The sequence below is a fragment of the Aquarana catesbeiana genome, linkage group LG05 (genome assembly GCF_042186555.1).
Source record: "Aquarana catesbeiana isolate 2022-GZ linkage group LG05, ASM4218655v1, whole genome shotgun sequence".
NCBI classification, from domain to species: Eukaryota; Metazoa; Chordata; class Amphibia; order Anura; family Ranidae; genus Aquarana; species Aquarana catesbeiana.
The window spans coordinates 497,123,140-497,142,069 of NC_133328.1; the positions used below are offsets into that span (position 1 = coordinate 497,123,140).

The 18,930-nt window shown below is 42.0% G+C and overlaps 1 protein-coding gene across 17 annotated transcripts in view; it reads left to right on the forward strand.

Moving 5' to 3' along the window:
- DTNA (dystrobrevin alpha) overlaps window positions 1-18,930 on the forward strand; it is a 393,012-nt gene that overhangs the window by 158,440 nt on the left and 215,642 nt on the right. The window contains exon 1 of one of the 17 annotated variants that reach the window (XM_073631547.1): window positions 9,426-9,607. The exons of the other annotated variants lie outside the window; for them this stretch is intronic. The gene's annotated coding sequence lies outside the window, so the exon portion shown is untranslated. Of the gene's footprint in view, window positions 1-9,425; window positions 9,608-18,930 lie in introns of those variants that run through there. 17 annotated transcript variants of the gene reach the window in all.

Consider the following 18,930-nt stretch of genomic DNA (forward strand, 5'->3'; position numbering starts at 1 on the left):
TACACACAATCGGACATTCCGACAACAAATTGCATGGATTTTTTTCCGACGGATGTTGGCTCAAACATGTCTTGCATACACATGGTCACACAAAGTTGTCAGAAAATCTGATCGTTCTGAACGTGGTGACGTAAAACACGTACGTCGGGACTATAAACGGGGCAGTAGCCAATAGCTTTCGTCTCTTAATTTATTCTGAGCATGCGTGGCACTTTGTGCGTCGGAATTGTCCACACACGGTCGGAATTTACTCAAACGGATTTTGTTGTCAGAAAATTTTATAGCCTGCTCTCAAACTTTGTGTGTCGGAAAGTCCGATGGAAAAAGTCAGATGGAGCCCACACACGATCGGAATTTCCGACAACAGATGATGAAATGAAACAAGATCCCCAGGTGGTGGACTTTTAAGGCACAAAATGGTAAAAAGGTATATTCTAATATGAAAAGCATTTATTGAAATATGAAAAATACACAACATTTAATAAAAAAAATGTTGAGAATAAACATTCCAGTGTTGTCATACAAATCAGAATACATATAACGGACTAGTGTTTCCTGTACCCTTTTTTCGGAGTGAAAATGTAATCCTCCTTCTTCAGGGATATAGTTTAACCACTTCAATACCAGGCACTTAGACACCTTCCCGCCCAGCCCAATTTTCACCTTTCAGCGCTGTTGCAATTTGAATGACAATTGCGCGATCATGCTACACTGTACCCAAACAAATTTTTTATCATTTTGTTCCCACAAATAGAGCTTTTATTTTGGTCGTATTTGATCACCTCTGCGGTTTTTATTTTTTGCGCAACAAATAAAAAAAGACAGAAAATTTCGAAAAAAAACAAGTTTTTCTTTGTTTCTGTTAAATTTTTTTTTTAAATAAGTACACTTTCTCCTTCAATAATGGGCACTGATATGGCTGCACTGATGGGCACTGATACGGCGGCACTGATGGGCACCGATGAGGTGGCACCAATGAGGTGGCACTAACGGGCACTGATGATGGGCACTGATAGGCGGCACTGATAGGTGGCACTGGTATGCGGCACTGATGGGCACTCATAGGTGGCACCGATGGGCACACATTGGCGGCACTGATGGGCACTCGTAGGTGGCATTGATTGGTATATATGGGTGGCACTGATGGGTACTTGTGTGTGGCACTGATGTGTGGCACTGATGGGCACTGATAGGTGGGCACTGATGGGCACAGATGGGCACTGACAGGTGGCACAGATGGGCAATGACAGGTGGCACTGATAAAGCATTGCTGGGCAGATCTGGGCATTGCTGGGCAGATCATTGACATAATAGTGCCAATCAGTGCCCATTTGTGGGCACTGATTGGCACAGATTGGGCACATGTGGATGGCCATGGGGTACATACCTGGCCATCCACGTTGCCCCTTCCCTGGTGGTCCTAGTGGCATCCCTGGTAGTCCAGTGGGGTGATCTGAGGGGGGGCTGCGCTGATAAACAATCAGCGCAGACCCCCCCTGCCAGGAGAGCCGCCGATCGGCTCTCCTCTACTTGCGTCTGTCAGACGCGAGTGAGGAAGAGCCGATCAATGGCTCTTTCTATTGACAGCGTGATCAGCTGTGATTGGACACGGCTGATCACGTGGTAAAGAGCCTCCGCCGGAGGCTTTTTACCAAGATCAGTGTAGCGGTGTGTCAGACTGACACACCGCTCCACCGATCGCCGCGATGCGTGCCCCCGGGGGCGCGCTGCGGCATGTTATCCTGCTGGGCGTCATATGACGTCCAGTCAGGACAACAGAACCACTTCCCGGACGTCAATCCGCTATAGGGCGGGCGGGAAGTGGTTAAACAAGAAACTCAGTATTCTACGTTACAATAGAGAAAATGATAGCATAAATATACAAATATATAACATATTGTACATCCAAATATAAAGTGTCAGGCAGGATTCATGGGGGGGATAATAAAGGGGAGAGCACTTACATAGACTGGAAGTCACAATTGTTTAAAAACATAGAGGTGCCAAGAGGAGTTGTTTCCAAATTGCTTGAGCCACAGAGTTCAATATGCAGGCATACCTCAAGAACAGGAGAATGCCTGGCCCGTATGTGCTGGTCCAGCTCCCCCACGCCCACACAGCACCAATCCAGAGGAGGGGAAGCCAGAGGACCCACTGGGGCCGAAAAGCAGGAAAGGACCCTGAAAGCATGAAATGAATTAATGAATGTAAGGTATTAAAAAAACGTGTACAGGTTTTCTTTAAACAGTTTTTTCAAAATTTCCGACAACAAGCTCCGACCGCACATATTCCATCGGAAAGTCTGACCGTGTGTACAGGGCTTTAGGCTGAATTTAAAAAAATATTCTATTTGTAATTGGGTAACACGTATATAAGTAATTTTAGCTAAATAACCATAAACAAAGTAAAAGTATTGACAACTGCAGGTAAATAGTAGATTTCAAACTAGCCTGAGGTGTTGCTAAGGTGTGTACATATACATGTTAAGTGAATGAGGCTTAACAATATCCAGGGTTTTTTTTTTTTTTAATGAAATCATTTTAACTTTGTTCATCTTTTTTTACTGCTCAGGATATGTGATCTCCTGCTGTCTTTTACACCTACATCCTGTCTACATGCATGCACTCTACCAACAACATTTGCCCGTAGTCTTCATTGGAATTTGACAGGGTATAATGTTACTCATTACATTAAAGGACCAGAAAGAGTACATTAACATATTCAGCTTTCTGTATCACTGGATCCATGGCTCATTTTGACATTTCACAGAAAGTAACCATTTTATTTTCTTCTTTTAGTATCATGCCTAGTCCTCCTGCGGACGGCAATGGTGGGGCGCTAGTCCTCCCGCGGACGGCAATGGTGGGGCGCTAGTCCTCCCGCGGACGCCAGTGGTGGGGCGCTAGTCCTTCAGACGCCAACGGTGGGGCACTGTTTACACCTACTAGATGCCAGGACATTCTCTACTCCCACTGGCCCTAGTCCGGCCCCCCTAAAGTCTGAAGGACAGTAAACTGGCCCTTTTGTTTAGAATGTTTGGAGACCCCTAGGTTAGATGATTTGAAGTTCTAAAGGCTGAAGGTTTTTCACCTTCACCTTCGCAATCTATGCATGAAGGTGAAAAAACCTTCAATGTGCAGCTCTCCCCCTTATACTCACCTGAGCCTTATCCCAATCCAGCTACGTGCACAACAGCAGAAGCTCTCTTGGGTCCCTCCTTCCTCATTGGCTGAGACACAGTTGTGGGAGCCATTGGCCAGTGAGTGGGGGTGGGGCCATGCTGTGTGTGTCTCATAGACACACATAGAGGAAGCTCGGGAGCGAGCATGCATGAGTGCTCCCAGAGCAAACAGCTTGCTATGGGGGTAATCAGAAGCAGGGAGGGACCAGGAGTGCCAGCAGGGGAAACGAGAAGCAAAGGATTGGGGCTGGTCTGTGCAAAACCATTACACAGAACAGGTAAGTATGACATGTTCGTTATTTTTATTTTTTTGTTAAATGTGAACCTATACAAAGGCTTTAAACTGAAAGTTCAATTGAGCTTTTAAGAGATCTAGCTAAAGGACAGCATTAGTTCAGATTTACAAAGAGAAAAAGAGCAATATTGTGTGGGAATAAAGGGTGACCAAGATGGAGATGTTTCTGCTCTTGATATTACAATTATGTTAAATTAATTTAACCTATGCTGTACAAATGACAACTCTATAAAAGTTTTCTTTAGTCCACTCTGGGATTGTCTCAGGGGCTTTTTGATTGTTTTTTGAAAAAAAAAAAAAAATTTGATTGGTTTATCTATAGGTAATTATGTTTATTCTGTGAAGCTGTTGAAGCACATCCTCAAAAGAACATTCAGTCCTGGTTCTAATCCCTTGCATAACAATACTGGGCCAAATTGTGCTACTGCCTTATGTCTGTGGGTGACTTCTGAGCTGCCTGGTTGTTGTAAAGGGTGAACAGTTGATCAAATAGGTTGGAAACACAGTCCTGAATACCATCGTTCATGTCCCATGAACTACATGAAAAACAATTGCTAGCCACTGCCCTCTCCATAAAAGTCACTTGGTTGTAATACTTGCCCCTGTACAGGTAGTCTGAGAGAATAGCTGGTTATACCTTTTAACCCTTTCATGACTAAGCCTATTTTTGAAATTTGGTGTTTACAAGTTAAAATCCATATTTTTTGCTAGAAAATTACTTAGAACCCCCAAACATTATATATATTTTTTTAGTAGAGAATCTAGAGAATAAAATGGAGATTGTTGCAATATTTTATATCACACGGTATTTGTGCAGCGGTGTTTTAAACGCAAATTTTTGGAAAAGGGACACTTCCATGAGTTTTAAAAAATCCAAACAGTAAAGTTACCCCAATTTTTTTGTATAATGTGAAAGATAATGTTACGCCGAGTAAATGGATACCAAACATGTCACGCTTTATAATTGCACGCACTCGTGGAATGGCGACAAACTATGGTAGTTATGAATTTCCATAGGCGACACTTTAAATTTTTATTACGGTTACCAGGTTAGAGTTACAGAGGAGGTCTAGGGCTAGAATTATTGCTCTCGCTCTGATGATCGCGGCGATACCTCACATGTGTGATTTGAACACCGTTTACATATGCGGGCGCGACTTCCAGGGGACGGGGGCGCTTTAAAAATTTTTTTTTTTTTAATTTATTTTTATACTTATAAATTGTGTTTAAAAAAAATGTTTTTTTTTTTACTTTTATTGCTGTCACAAGGAATGTAAACATCCCTTGTGACAGTAATAGGTGGTGACAGGTACTCTTTATGGAGGGATCGGGGGTCTAAAAGACCCCCGATCCCTCTGCACTTCAAAGTATTCAGATCGCAGATTGGCAGCCGAGTAAACGGGAAGTGACGTCATGACGTCGCTTTCGCGTTTACAATTAGAAGGCTGGAACGAAGCCATTCATGGCTTCGTTCCAGCCCGCCCACAGCCACCGGAGGCAGCCGATTGGATCGCACGGGAGGCCCGGTAAGAGCGGCGGGAGGGGGGGCGTCCCCTCCCGCTCCTGCGGTATAACAGCCGAGCGGCTATTAGCCGCATCGGTTGTTATATACGGATAGCCGATCGCCCGCTTGAAACAACGGTACCGGGATGATGCCTGCAGCTGCGGGCATCATCCCGGTATAACCCCCGAAAGCCGAGTACGCACATCTGCGTACGATCGGCGGGAAAAGGTTAACATGCCCTGTTTTCCATAAAGCAAGCAGGCCTACTGTCACTTGGTTTACCCCAGGGCTTTTTACATGATTCTATACTGTTTAACCAGGAAGCACAGCAAGCAATGGTAGGAGAAAATGATATGTGATCCAGGAAGATACGGATGTCTTCAGAGGATGACTGAGACTAGAGCCCTGGCAGGAGTGTAATTTAAGAGATGTGGGAAGAAGTTGGTCCAGGCAGCAGGCAGAGGCTTGTGAGAAGAGGTTGGTCCAGGCAGCCGGCAGAGGCTTGGTCAGTAAATAGACAAGGGTCAGTCCAGCTGACAGGCAAGAGACATGGTTGAAAAACAGGCCAGGGTCGCATAACAGGCAGGTCAACATTCAGAAACACTAATGGCAGTTAGTGAGGCATATGGAAAAACCTATCACAGGCAGGCCTGTGAGGCTTAAAGTGATTGTAAAGTGTCATTTTTTTTTCTATAAAAATACCAAATGTGTTATACTTACCTTCTCTGTTGCAGTGGATTTGCACAGATCAGCCCAGATCCTCCTCTTCTCGGGTCCCTCTTCTGTGCTCCTGGCCCCTTCCTCCCGTTGAGTGCCCCCACAGCAAGCAGCATGCTGTGGAGGCACCCAAACCGAGTTACAGCTTCCTGTGTCCATTCAGACACGGAGCTGCAGTTCAGCCCCACCCCCTCTCTCTCCTGATTGGCTAACTGACTTTGACAGCAGCGGGAGCCAATGATGCTGCTGCTGTGTCTCAGCCAATCCGAAGGGAGAGTTGCAGACAGCCAAGACACTCATGGACAATGCTGAATAGAGATGGGGCTCAGGTAAGTATTAGGGGGGCCGAGGGGGGCTGCAGCACACAAAAGGCGTTTTATCTTAATGCATAGAATGCATTAAGATAAAAATCCTTCTGACTTTACAACCACTTTAAATCTGGTGCCAACAGAAGATTACATATTTCTAATATACCACAACATACTACTATAGAAATTCAATAACTGTCCAGCTTCTCAATATGGCCAAAACATTGATTCCTTTACAGTGGAAATTGAGTTCAGTCCCCTTGGTGAAAGAGTGATTGTACAAAATGGATTCTTTATATGCCATAGAAGAAACTAGAGCCTTGTCTTCAGGTATTATTATTTCAGTTTTGCAAACTTTGGCTTATCTGTTACCTATTCAAGGATTTGCCTGGTTAGGCCTCACGAACACTGGACGTTCTAAAAATGCTAGTAGCGTTAGCTGTGGAATGAGTTTTGCAGCTTATGGCTCAAAAACACTGATATACACTAAATATCCATGTTTTGCAGCATTTTTCAGCGTTTTTAAGCTTTTATCAGATTTAGAGTGTTTTTACAGCTAAAAGACTTCTCCCAAAACCCACTAGTTCTGGGATTTTTTTCAAGACAGAAAACACCCCTGCCAAAAAACGCTTATAACAGCCTGTGTGCATGGACACATAGGATAACATGCTGGGGAGTTTGGGATGGAGGAACTTGACTGGCCTGACCTCAACCTGATAGAACACCTTTGGGATGAATTAGAACAGAGACTGCGAGCCAGGCCTTCTCATTCACATCAGTGCCTGACCTCACAAATGCGCTTCTGGAAGAATGGTCAAACATTCCCATAGAAACACTTCTAAACCTTGTGGACAGCCTTCCCAGAAGAGTTGAAGCTGTTATAGCTGCAAAGGGTGGGCCAACCCAATATTGAACCCTACAGAATAAGACTGGGATGCCATTAGGCCTGGTTCACACCTATGCAGGCTGCAGTTTGCATAGTGCAGGTACATTTTGCGTTTTTCAATACATGCTTTTCATCCATTGAAGTCTATGAGACCAAAAACCAGAAAAAAAGTCCCTGGCCCTTTCCATAAAATGCACAGATGTGAACTACATCCATAGGAAACCATGTTAAATGAACTGTAGTGTGTTTCTGCAAAGCTGAAAAAACGCTAAAAAATGCATAGGTGTGAACCAGGCCCTAAAGTTCATGTGCGTGTAAAGGCAAACATCCCAAAGCTTTTGATAATACAGTGTATGTGAGGAATAAATGAAAAAAGAAATAGGTAGATTGTATAAAAAAAAAACAAAGAAGTGAGATATGCCAAACAGTCATTAAAAAGTGTCAGAAAGATAAAACTCTTAGGCAAGGATGTGTCCAACCCCTGCCTTATAATGTAATCAACCCGATATTAGGGTGAATTGTTACAATAAACTTTTTGGATTATAACACATTTCATGTATACTGATTGTTTTGCAATCATTTTTATTAAAGTGGATGTAAACCAGAAAAAAAAAAATTAATTTCACCTTTGTACAGCATAGGATTTCATGTCATCTGTGCCCATCTTGCCACAAAGAGTTAATCCAGCTCTGAGCAGTTTTTTTTTTTTTCAGTGAGATAAAAATGGACAGACAGAGAAATAGGAGTCTGTTTCTCCCCCTTGCTGTGAGTGACTGGTGATTTACATGCACAAGCCTGAGAGATACTGCAGATCCCCCCCCCCTCCTTTCTTCTCCAGCTCTCCCAGGATTGGCTGCTCCACACCTCAGCATGATTGGACATTCTGAAGTCATGTGGTGAGTTTTCTGGGTTTTGACTGGATGCTAGTGATCATAGCAGAAGTTCAGTGTAAGAAATACACAGGAGAAAATGCATGTTGACAAGGGGAGTGTAGAGGTGGGCGGGGAGTCTACTGACATCACGACTCCACCCACCGAGCTCCAGACAACAAATCCACCCACAGAATATGCAGTTTGTCGGGTCTAATAACAGACAGAGGGGAGACATTTGACAGGTAAAGATACATGCAGGAGGCGTGTATATCCTTATAGATAACCCCTATGGCAGTAGTTTGTAAGGATGAGGGTGGGTGCATTAAGGTGAAAAAACACCTGGCAGTGACCGCCCCCCCAGCCCCCCCGTTTGACTTACCTGAGCCCTAGAACTTGACCCATGGGGACGTGCTGTCTCTCTGCTCGGCTCTTGACTGGATAGATTGATAGCAGTGCAGCCATTGGCTCCCGCTTCTGTCAATCAAATCCAATGACGCGGGGGGTGGGGCCGAGTCCTGCATTCGGCCTCTATGGACACGAATGCTGGACTCGGGACTGCGCCCGCAAGGTAACCCCCCCCCCCCCGGGAGAGTGCTTCTGCCAGGGGTTATCTGATGTGGGGAGGAGCCACTGAGGGACCCCAGAAGAGCAGGTTCGGGGCCACTCCGTGCAAAACGAGCTGCACAGTGGAGGCAAGTATGATATGTTTTTTTTTTTTTTTAAACGAACCCTTACAATCACTTTAAGGTTATAAACCATACAGATATAAAACCATACAATAAAGTATAGAAAAATACCAGTACGTGAGAACATTAGTGACATCCACCATTGGTCGCTAAGAAACCTGTATAACGCAGTTTTGGGCTATGACTATAATTCTTAATAACAAAAGGTACATTCTCCGAAGAGGATGCATGACTGGGGGAAGCCCTCATCTAAGACGAGGGGTCATCTCAGCCATGAATCGATCACGGTAGTTGGTCTTTGTGGTATACTGATTCTTTGAGAGATAATACACCTTAGAAATCCCATATGCCTCTTCTCTGTCCTGAGGGGCAGATGTTGACATTTATGATTATCGGGATATAGTGAACTATTTGTACCTTCAGCATTAAAATATACTTTCTCTGTGTGGTCATCCACCCTGCTGATGATAATATAGGGGTGCCTGGTGCCCCTGTGCAGTGGTAAGGCCTCAATCTACAGATTTGTGGGTTTCTTTTCTTGTCGCAACAATTTATACATTCGTTCCTCATATGCTCTATTTGAATGGCCAGGGTTTGGGACAGGTTTACAATGACACATGATACTTTGCTATGAAAGACATATGATGCTAGAGTCATGATTGTTACTGGTAGATTTCAAATGCATAGTTTTGGCTGAAAATGGTAACAATGTTATGTGAATATAGCTTTAATAGCATTATAAAACCCTAACCTTCTCAGTATAAACCTAGACTAATCTTGTGATACAGACTTCTAGTTCCAGTGTAAGCTGTAAAGTCTTTAGGCAGAGGAAGGTGATGTAGATCTGCCTGGTTGGAAGAGGCGACAGATTACGTTGCACCACAGAAAAAAAGGAGGTGGGGGGGGGGGGGGCCCTTTGTCATTTGCCTGTACGGGAGTTGCTGGATTCAGAATTGCTATAGCAACAGACCACATGATAAGGTGTATTAAATTGCTGTGCTGTGATCATGCTCGCAGAACCAAGATTCTTTTTTTTTTTTTTTTTTCCTCTGCTTTCATTGAATTTGAAGGTTACTGTGGTCGTAACGATCTCACATTTTTACATTACAATGTACATGCATAGATGACTGAGCCATAGAGTGCAGGAATTATAGCTGGGTAAGTGTTTTTATAAAAACTCTTTTATACTCAAACTATCGTGTAACATTTTATTTTGCATGAAATGAAAGTTCTAGGAAGTGATAAAAGTGAGACGCTATGCACTCATGTTCTTGTAATAAGTCACATTTTAATCTTACCAGCTACTTTGCACACAGTCATTGATGGACTCTAAAGCAACATCCTCTGCTGAGTGCTACAGAGTAACTTGTTCAAACTCTGACTTTGTGCTGCTTGTTTGTAAGGTGCAGTATTCCAAATGTAGCTTCTCCTGATTAATATGTGTATATCACAAATAATGTAAGTTTATTGGTGCATGTCAGTGACAAAGTTTCACACAGTAACTGGAGAACTTCTTCTATAAAGACAGTTCTCCATTGTGTTATACATAGTGCACTGCAAGTAGACATGTACAGTACTATCAATACAATGTTGTAGCTGCTCAAAGATTGAGCTAACCTAGGGAGTTCTCTTCTGGTGTGTGTGTGTGTGTGTGTGTGTAAAAAAAAAAAAAAAAAAAAAAAAAAAAAAAATATACACACACACACACACACACACACACACACTATATTGCCTTTACATGAACTTTAATGACACCCCAATCTTAGTCCGTAGGGTTCAATATTGAGTTGGCGCACCCTTTACTGCTATAACGGCTTCAACTCTTCTGGAAAGGCTGCCAAAAACGTTTAGGAGTGTGTCTATGGGAATGTTTGACCATTCTTCCAGAAGTGCATTTGTGAGGTCAGGTGCTGATGTTGGATGAGAAGGCCTGGCTCGCAATCTTTGCTCTAAATTATCCTAAAGATGTTCTATCGGGTTGAGGTCAGGACTCTGTGCAGGGACGTCAAGTTCCTCCACCCCAACCTCGCTCATCATAGAATGGATGAAGGTAAAAAACCCTTCAGACATAGTCATTATAGTATAAGATAGGAGCCTATCACTAAAGTGCTAAATCAGCCTCCTATCAAGGGAATACTCAGCCCAATAGATTTGGAGAGACAGCAAGAAAAAACATAGATATGGAGAAGGCCGTTTGAATGGTAATGCCCTAGGTAGGTCAAGATCTATTACAAAAAGTGCATACCTTAAATATAAAAACATTTATTTTTATTGATATAAAAAAGACATAGCATTAGACAGTAAGGGCAAATATAAGCCCACATATAAATAAAAAAAGAGATACATCAATATCATGATGTAAAACATGAAACGTGTTTGACCATGTACTACACGGATTCGCCTACATGTTTCATGGCACAAGCCGCTTCTTCAGGGCTTCAGAATCTGTGTCTGGTTCCTGCTGGATCAGTGGGCCCTCAGGAGACCCAGACACCCACCGCTCATATCATTGGAGTGTTTATCCACTGGTCTAGCCCACTGGTCTAGCCCATACGTTTCCCTAGGAAATATCTTCCATATGATATACCTGCTATTGCACTCATTGGATTTCTGTTGATACTTCTATCTGTCCAACTCCTGAGCGTTGTCACAAGTGTTCAAACACGCTTTGGCTCAGCAGATTCTACAAACACACACTGCTCTGGAATCTGTTGGCTGTATTGTTAGTACAGAAGTCGGCACTAGTCCTTGAAACAGAGGACCTGTCCACTAAATGTAAATGTAAACTTCCCACTGAGGAAGTTCTGATGAACGTCATGCGTATGGGGGAGGAGCCACACATTGATGACGTCACCCGCTGCCATCCTTTGAAGCTAACGACACATGGTTGTGCTACATGCCTGTATCGTTTTATTCCATGTGAGTAGTCCGCTTTTGGACACAAATAGATTTTAATGTTTGCTCAGTGAGCATTTAGATCTCCCTTTTTTCATATACACATGGTCTGATGCCCCCATTGAGAATACCGATCTGGAGGAGAAGTTCAAATTGATCCGTTTCTGTTACCTACCTTTTGTGTGGGACCTGCTCGCATGACTGCCTGTTAGCTCAGGAGTCCATGCCTAGAGGTGAGCGTAGAACTTAGATCAAAGGTGGAATGTCTGTCACCATTATTGAAACTGTTGATCTTCACCGGTGGAGTCATCTATCTGGGACTTGTAGTTCACCAGCTTTTTGGACTATATTTTATTGTTATATTGCGCTGCACCTTCTTTATTTTTATCATTTGTTAGTGATTTTTGTGAAACTCATTCAGGGTTCAGCTTGCATTTTGGGGGGTTTCTTATTATTTTTGCGCTGATTGCACCCTCTATTTATATGATTAAAGGAAAATGCCCACTTTTATATGAGAATCTAACAAGAGTAGATAACCATTTTTTTTTTTTTTTTTTTTTTTTTTTTTTATCCACTGGTGCTGTAGCACAAAAACGCATCTCTTGACCTCTGGTTGCTGAAAAGGTAATTACATGGACTGTGTTTGCTTTGATTACTTTGCAACCAGACTGCCATATACAGTAAATTGCTGTGCCAAGTGAGTTGTTAATTAGATATTTTAAAGCTGACACCTAGCCTAAAGTGTTATAACACAATGTGAAAAATGTAATAATCACTGGTGTCGCTTTTTATGTGAATGCGATTTGTGGTTTCTCTCTGTGGAGTGATATCCTTGAATAGGTATTTCCCACAACAGAGCATGGTCTCCAATCAGTGGTTCTCAGTAACCTTTAATGTTGCAGGTATTCTGCTGTATTCTATAAGGGCTTTTTCACACAGGCGGATCTGTCTGTGCAGTGGGGGATCTATACTCTGATCCCCGCTGAGCAGGTGGATGACAGGTCCGTGTCTGCTTCACTTATGCAGAGTGGGTACAGCACGCTTTCATCTATGGGTGGTCAGATGTAAACGGGCCACCCCTCCATTTACATGCTACTGGCATTTCATCCAATCCAACATACAGATGGGAAACGGATCCCCCTGTTTTTATTGGATGTTAGCGGGTGTAAACGTGCACATGTCAGTTTACATCTGTAGCTCCATAGAGGGCAATAGATAGTCCGATCAGGTCCACTTAAGAAACTGACAGGTGCACCTGATCAGTTTATCCATATGAACAGGGCCTAAAGGAAACAGAAGTTAATTTTTGTATACATTTTGTTACAATTTAGTAATACCTCCAAACATTATTTGTCCACATTACGGACCCATCCTTAACAGTGGGCCTGCCCACACCTTTAACATGTGCCAACCGGTGTACGTTGTGTAGGGGCGGTGCAATGTGTTGTTACACAGTTTACCAGTTTTCCTATTTTTTAATCTTTATTGAAATGTCACAAAATGTCACATTTAATTTAGTTCTATGCCCTACATAAAAATGCAACCTGTCCTTCTTTTATTAGTGCACCTTGATGCAGTGCACTAGTGTAAATTACAACAATAGGACCAATTGCCTTATCTTTGTACTGGGACTGCGTTGGACAATGTCGGTGGTAGAAATGGGCCTTTTTACTACACTTCAATTTTTCTTTAATGTCAGAGGTGGCCCAGCCTAAAGCCCTGTAGACACGGGCCGAATGTTGGAAGACATTGGCTGGTTAGAAAAAAAAAAGTCTGACACTCGGCCCATGTATATGCCACTCTGTCCGTTAGAAGTTGGCTGAGCATGCTGGAAAACCAGCAGCCGACTGACTCCTGATCAGCGCTCTCAGCCAATGGCAGAAAGCACTGATTGAAGTGTTTTGGCCGGGGGGGCAGGGCAGAACGCAACAGCTCAGCAGGGGAGATCGCTGCACTAACTACTAACTTTGCTACTACTAACAGCGGTTCCGACCAGAGCTAGTGTTTACCAGGCATAAGTCTTTGCACGCAGAAGGCAGTGCCCCAGCACAAGATTTCTTTCTTTTTATAAGAGCACTGTTAAATCAACACTCTTAAGCAGAAAAAGCTTTTGGGATTTCTGCCTGTACATAGTCACTTCTCTGTGGGCTTGAGGCACCTTCCTTATGGATCTGTGTGATGCATTATGGAGACACTACGGAAGTTAAGAAAAAAAAGTTTCCTGCTGTGTACTCAGCTCAATAGCAGTGGAAAGGATACATTCACAAAGACACAGCAGGTACGCTGCTCATAGGATTGAATAAGTCCCAGTGAGCTGAGCCAGATAGTTCTGTTCTGCTTGCACTGAACAGATCTATGCGGGACATGTCATGCACACAAGCAGAATTGCCTTTTTATACTCCACCTAAGTGGAAGATAAAATATGTCCTCAGTTCTTTTAATGTTCTTATAGTTCTTGGTTATTTTAGTATGGCAATTTCCCTAATTACACCCCATGGGGTCATTTTGTACTGATCTATATTTGATATAGAAAAAGTTAGTGTATGGATAGCCAGCACCGTTTTTTCATGTTTTGGATAGAGTAGGGAAGGTTTAAAACATCTGTCAGTTACATAGTCAGGTTGAAAAAAGACACAAGTCCATCCAGTTCAACCTTAAAAACAATAAATAAAATAAAGAATATCGTACAATCCAATATACCCAATTTTATACCCACAGTTGATCCAGAGGAAGGCAAAAAACCCCAGAAGAGCATGCTTCAATTTGCTACAGCAGGGGAAAAAATTCCTTCCTGATCCCCCAAGAGGCGATCGGATTTTCCCTGGATCAACTTTACCTATAAACAGCAGGTTATTTGCTGTATTGTAGGGGAGATTTCCCTTCACTTCCTGTCCCAGCGGGCCAACAAGGTGGAGGGAATTCCCCTATTACACAGGTGTCAGCAGAAGCTATCCAATTGCAACACTTGCCCTTACCTCTTGTTCTTGTAACAACTCTAAAATGTAGGATTTCCCTACAATTGTCTTGGTGACAGTGGTTTTCAGTGGTTCAGAAACCTCCATCCCTCACCCCAAACCCCCCCCCCAGCCCTTTTTTTCCAGTGTGGCAAGGGTTAATAGTATACGAAGAAGCCATGACAGGCAGTCATCAAGAAATCCCAACTGTGTCCGCCCTTTCCAGTATCACAGATTCTATAAATCAGTGAAACGTCATCTATAAATAAAGGATGGTGGGACAATTGAAAGGTCCACCCCCTCCATTCATAGATTGTGTTTCATTCCTAGAGATTGTAGTACCAGCTTTTGTGAATGGGGAGCTGGACATAAAGTGTGGGCATAGTCGGGCACTCTTGATAGTGAGTGCCTTTCACAGCAACCTTCATTCTATTAACCCCCGTCGCACCAGAAGTTTAATGGGGGGGGGGACATTTTTGATAAACGAGGGCACAGCCACCCAATGGACATGTCTTACTGAAAGTAGAACTAAAGGTAACTTTTTTTTATTTTGGGTAGAGCAAGTATGTCCCATTGAGGAGATTTCCCTTCTCTTCTTGTCCTATAGCCAAAATGGGAAGTGTGAGACGATCTCTTTGCAATGAGGACATTTCTGGTGGTCACCAAAACTAGTGTCCCCTCTATTGCTGTCCTAGTAACAACCCAAAATGTGGGATTCTATTTCACTTTTAGTCATAGGCCCCGTTGTGTGCCCCGTGTGGGGCCATATTTTATTGGTATTGGAATGCACAGGTGTTGCATTTACATGTTTATTGGGACATGCAGCTGCATAGACACAGCTTCTGTGTCTCAATGTGACATCCATGTGGTTGTGTGTGCGTCTGTCTGAACTCACCAGGGTGCCTTCAGGGCCGTGCACCCGCACAGATTTCACATTGGGACACAGCAGCTGTGTCTGTGCAGCCACGTGTCCCAGTGGACATCTATAGGACTCCATCACATGGATGAATACAACGCCTGTGTACTTCCGTGCCAGTAAAGGACGGCCCTGCTAGGGGCACACAGTTTGTCACCTCATAATGGTTAACAGGACAAATAGAAAGGGTAAGGCTTCTTTTTGGGGGCACAGACGGCAATAAAACCCTGACTGGTATTCTAAACCCTCTCCACTCTATCTAAACCTAAAGAGAATGTTTTGCCTTTGGTTATACTTGAAGGTAAGTAATGTTCTTTGTGCTTATTTTAATTAACCTTGGGCTCTAAATCCTGATTTTTGTGGTAAACCTCATGAATAGTTTAACTTTTTCCTGTCTTTTTGCACCAGAAAAAGTGGTTATTGAATTTAAACTCCTAGTCGTCAGTCCTCATCAAACTCATTCACAGCGTGCACTTGGTCATATGCTTGCTTTTATCCTTGTTTGAAAATATTGCAATTTTTCATTATGGAGTTTCCCACACTGTCTAATCCACGTGATTCCAATGGCCGACACATATAATCCATGCATTGTTGGCTTGTTTGGCCAAGGAAGTGTTACGCCAAGTCCCATCCAGATAGAAGTTTAGCCTGATTTAATAGGCTTGTGTGCTGGTGCTTTGCATTAGAATTGAACTACATTTAATTAGCATACAGAATTGTACCTCCTTCTCCACATTTGTGTACATTTTCATTGTCTGTCATGTTCCATTACGCCTGCAAACTGACAAAGAATCTAATAAGATCAGCTAAAAATGTTCAGGTTTTCCTAGTAGCCATAATGTCTGTAGGCTATGTGCACTTGGCATCTTTATACTTTTACAAAGAAAAGGAAGACAAAAAAGTGTATTATTTTATGCGGGCTCTAAAATAGGTAAAATTTCATATATGCTTTTTTTTTTGTTTGTGTTTTACTCCTTAGTGCTGTTATTTATAATCATTGTAGGACTGGTACCTTTCAGCCTAATAATTTGGGCACAAGCTAAGATAAGTATGATGCTGCAGGGCTAATTCTGAAGTAAGGGGTAGGATAAGTTGGTGCTAAGGGTCAATGGTGTGGTTGTCTACCAGGGCAGTTTTTAAAATTTTTTTTGCATGCAAAAATGACAGTATATATTTTCTGAAATCGGAGACCCTGGGGAATAAAATGGTGGAAGTTAAGTAATTTTTAATGTTGCACAATATTTTCACGGTTGTTTCTAAAACGCATATTGGGGAAAAAATACACTAAAATTAATTTTAGTACAAATAAACAGAATATTATACAAATGTTTTGGTAAAATAGATACCAAACATAGCAAGTCTTAAAATTGCAATTGCCTGTGGAATAATAAACTATGGTACCAAAAAGTCTCCATAAGTGACACTTTAAAAAAAGCCTTTTTAGCTTATTAGTTTAGAGTTGACTGTAAACTTTGGCCCTAAAATTATTGCTCTCACTCCAATGTTAACAGCCATTCCTCCCATGTGTGGCACAAGTGATGTTTGCATGCACATGCTGGCTCTGTGCTGCACTTTTTATATGGAGGCAGGTGTGGGGGTGACAGGGGTGCTTTAATTTTTTTTTTTTTTATAATTTTTTTATTTTATGCAATTCTTTTTTTTTTTTTTTTCCTTTTTACACTTTTTTTTATAATTTTTTTTTTATATACCGTACTTATTGCTATCACAAGGGGGGCGGGGGGGGGGGGTAATAGGGGATCAAAGGGGTCCCTTTTGAGAGCCCTGTAAAAGTGATTGGGCAGCTACCTTTAATCATAAAGCTCTTCACTGGCTTTTAACCACTTGCCAACCATGACATTTATAAACATACCTTGGTAGACACGTGGGTAAGGTAACATTATGTGGGTGTAAATAATAGGGTTTTCGTGTACTTTAGCTTTAAGCCTATGTGTATCACAAAGAGATGCCTTTTATCGTTAATAACTTTTTAAATATTTTTTCATTCTTGTTGCATCTCACTGCTGCTGATCGCTATCTGACTCTTCCCAGCCACTTCATGACTACATGCTCTCCAGCAAAGGCATATATGGCATTTCTCAGGAACACAGTTGGGAGATGGGGACAGAATGTTGTCATTTATTAAAGGGAAATGCCTAAACAAGGACTTCTATGGCAGGATCACTAGAAATCTTTATTATATTAACAAAGTTTGCAGATTTGAAAACATTGAAAATGGTTTTGGAATAATATTAACACTTGCAATTTTAGTGATTAGCTTTACATACACTTTAAAGGGGAACGCCAGGCAAACTGCTTAGTACACAGATGAAATACCAGCTCATTCCCCACATTTATTACCCTTTGTATCACTTGACCCTCCCTCTTAGATTGTAAGCTCTAAGGAGCAGGTCCCTCTGATCCCTCCTGTGTTGAATTGTATTGTAACTGTACTGTCTGCCCTCATGCTGTAAAGCACTGTGCAAACTGTTTGGCGCTAAATTCAGGAAGAGGAATGGGACCAAATTTTTAGCAATACCCATAAATTCTCAATGGATGCTATATTCAAGAACGTAATTTTAAATTGCAATCAAGATAAGTACTGCACTCCAATTAATCTACACCGCATCTTTCTGTCTCAGTCGAAATTGTACTGGCGCTGTCATGTCTATATGGGTGATCTTTTTCATGTTTGGTGGGCCTGTCCTCCTATTAATAAACTATTGGAACATGTAATTAATCTTTATAATCTAGTTATGGGTGAGTTAGTTCCTAATTCATCAGAAGTGATTCTTCTTTCTCTTTTACCTTGAGCTAAGAAATCTCCTCTTTGTTTCTTTGCCTCAGCAGACAATTAATTCCTAGGTAGTGGAAGTCATCAACCACCCTTTCATTTCTGGAGTGTCATTATGCGTATGGAAGAACTGGTAGCAGAAGATAATGATGCTAAGAAGGTTAAAAGGGGGTAGTTGACCTGGTTAACATTCAAGGTCTCAAAGTTACTTGATTTCTTGGCTAAGCTTCATTGAAGCTTAAGTACATGTATTACCTGGTCTGAAACCTGTGAATTACTAAGGGAAACCCCCCCCCCCCTTTTTTTTTTTTTTTTTTTTTTTTTTTTTTGTGGTTTCTTCTTTTTCTTTTTCCGCAATCTCTTACTTCTTTCAGATTACTAAAAGGTTTTCACTTTGGTGTATCACTATATGTTTGATTTTATTGTGTTGCATAATATCTGAATTAAGATATAATGTTGAAGAATTGTAGACCTTCTTCCATTTGTTATGAAGCTAAGCAGATTGTGTATGTTCTAACTTTTTTACAATTTTTTTATGTGTTTGTTGTTTGTGAAATGATTTGAAAATAATAAACAGATATATGAGAAACTATTGGCGCTATATAAAATAATAAATAAATAAAATCATAATAATACTATTAATATAGTATTAATAAAAATGAGACTTACCTGCCAGAGGATTTGTAGTTCTGTCTGAGTCTAAATGCACCTGAGTTATCCCGCCAGGAAGCTGTCAAAGCAGATCTCCAATCATAGGTGGCGGAGGCATTTCCTGTCCCGCAGCTGCGCATATACACGCCTTTTGTATGTCCCCACCGTCTATTATTGGCTGACCGATTTGGCAGCCTCCTGGCGGGATAGATCAGGCGGGTTTAAACTCCTGTCCCAACATGCCTAAGCTCATCCTATAGTCGCATGAGTACTC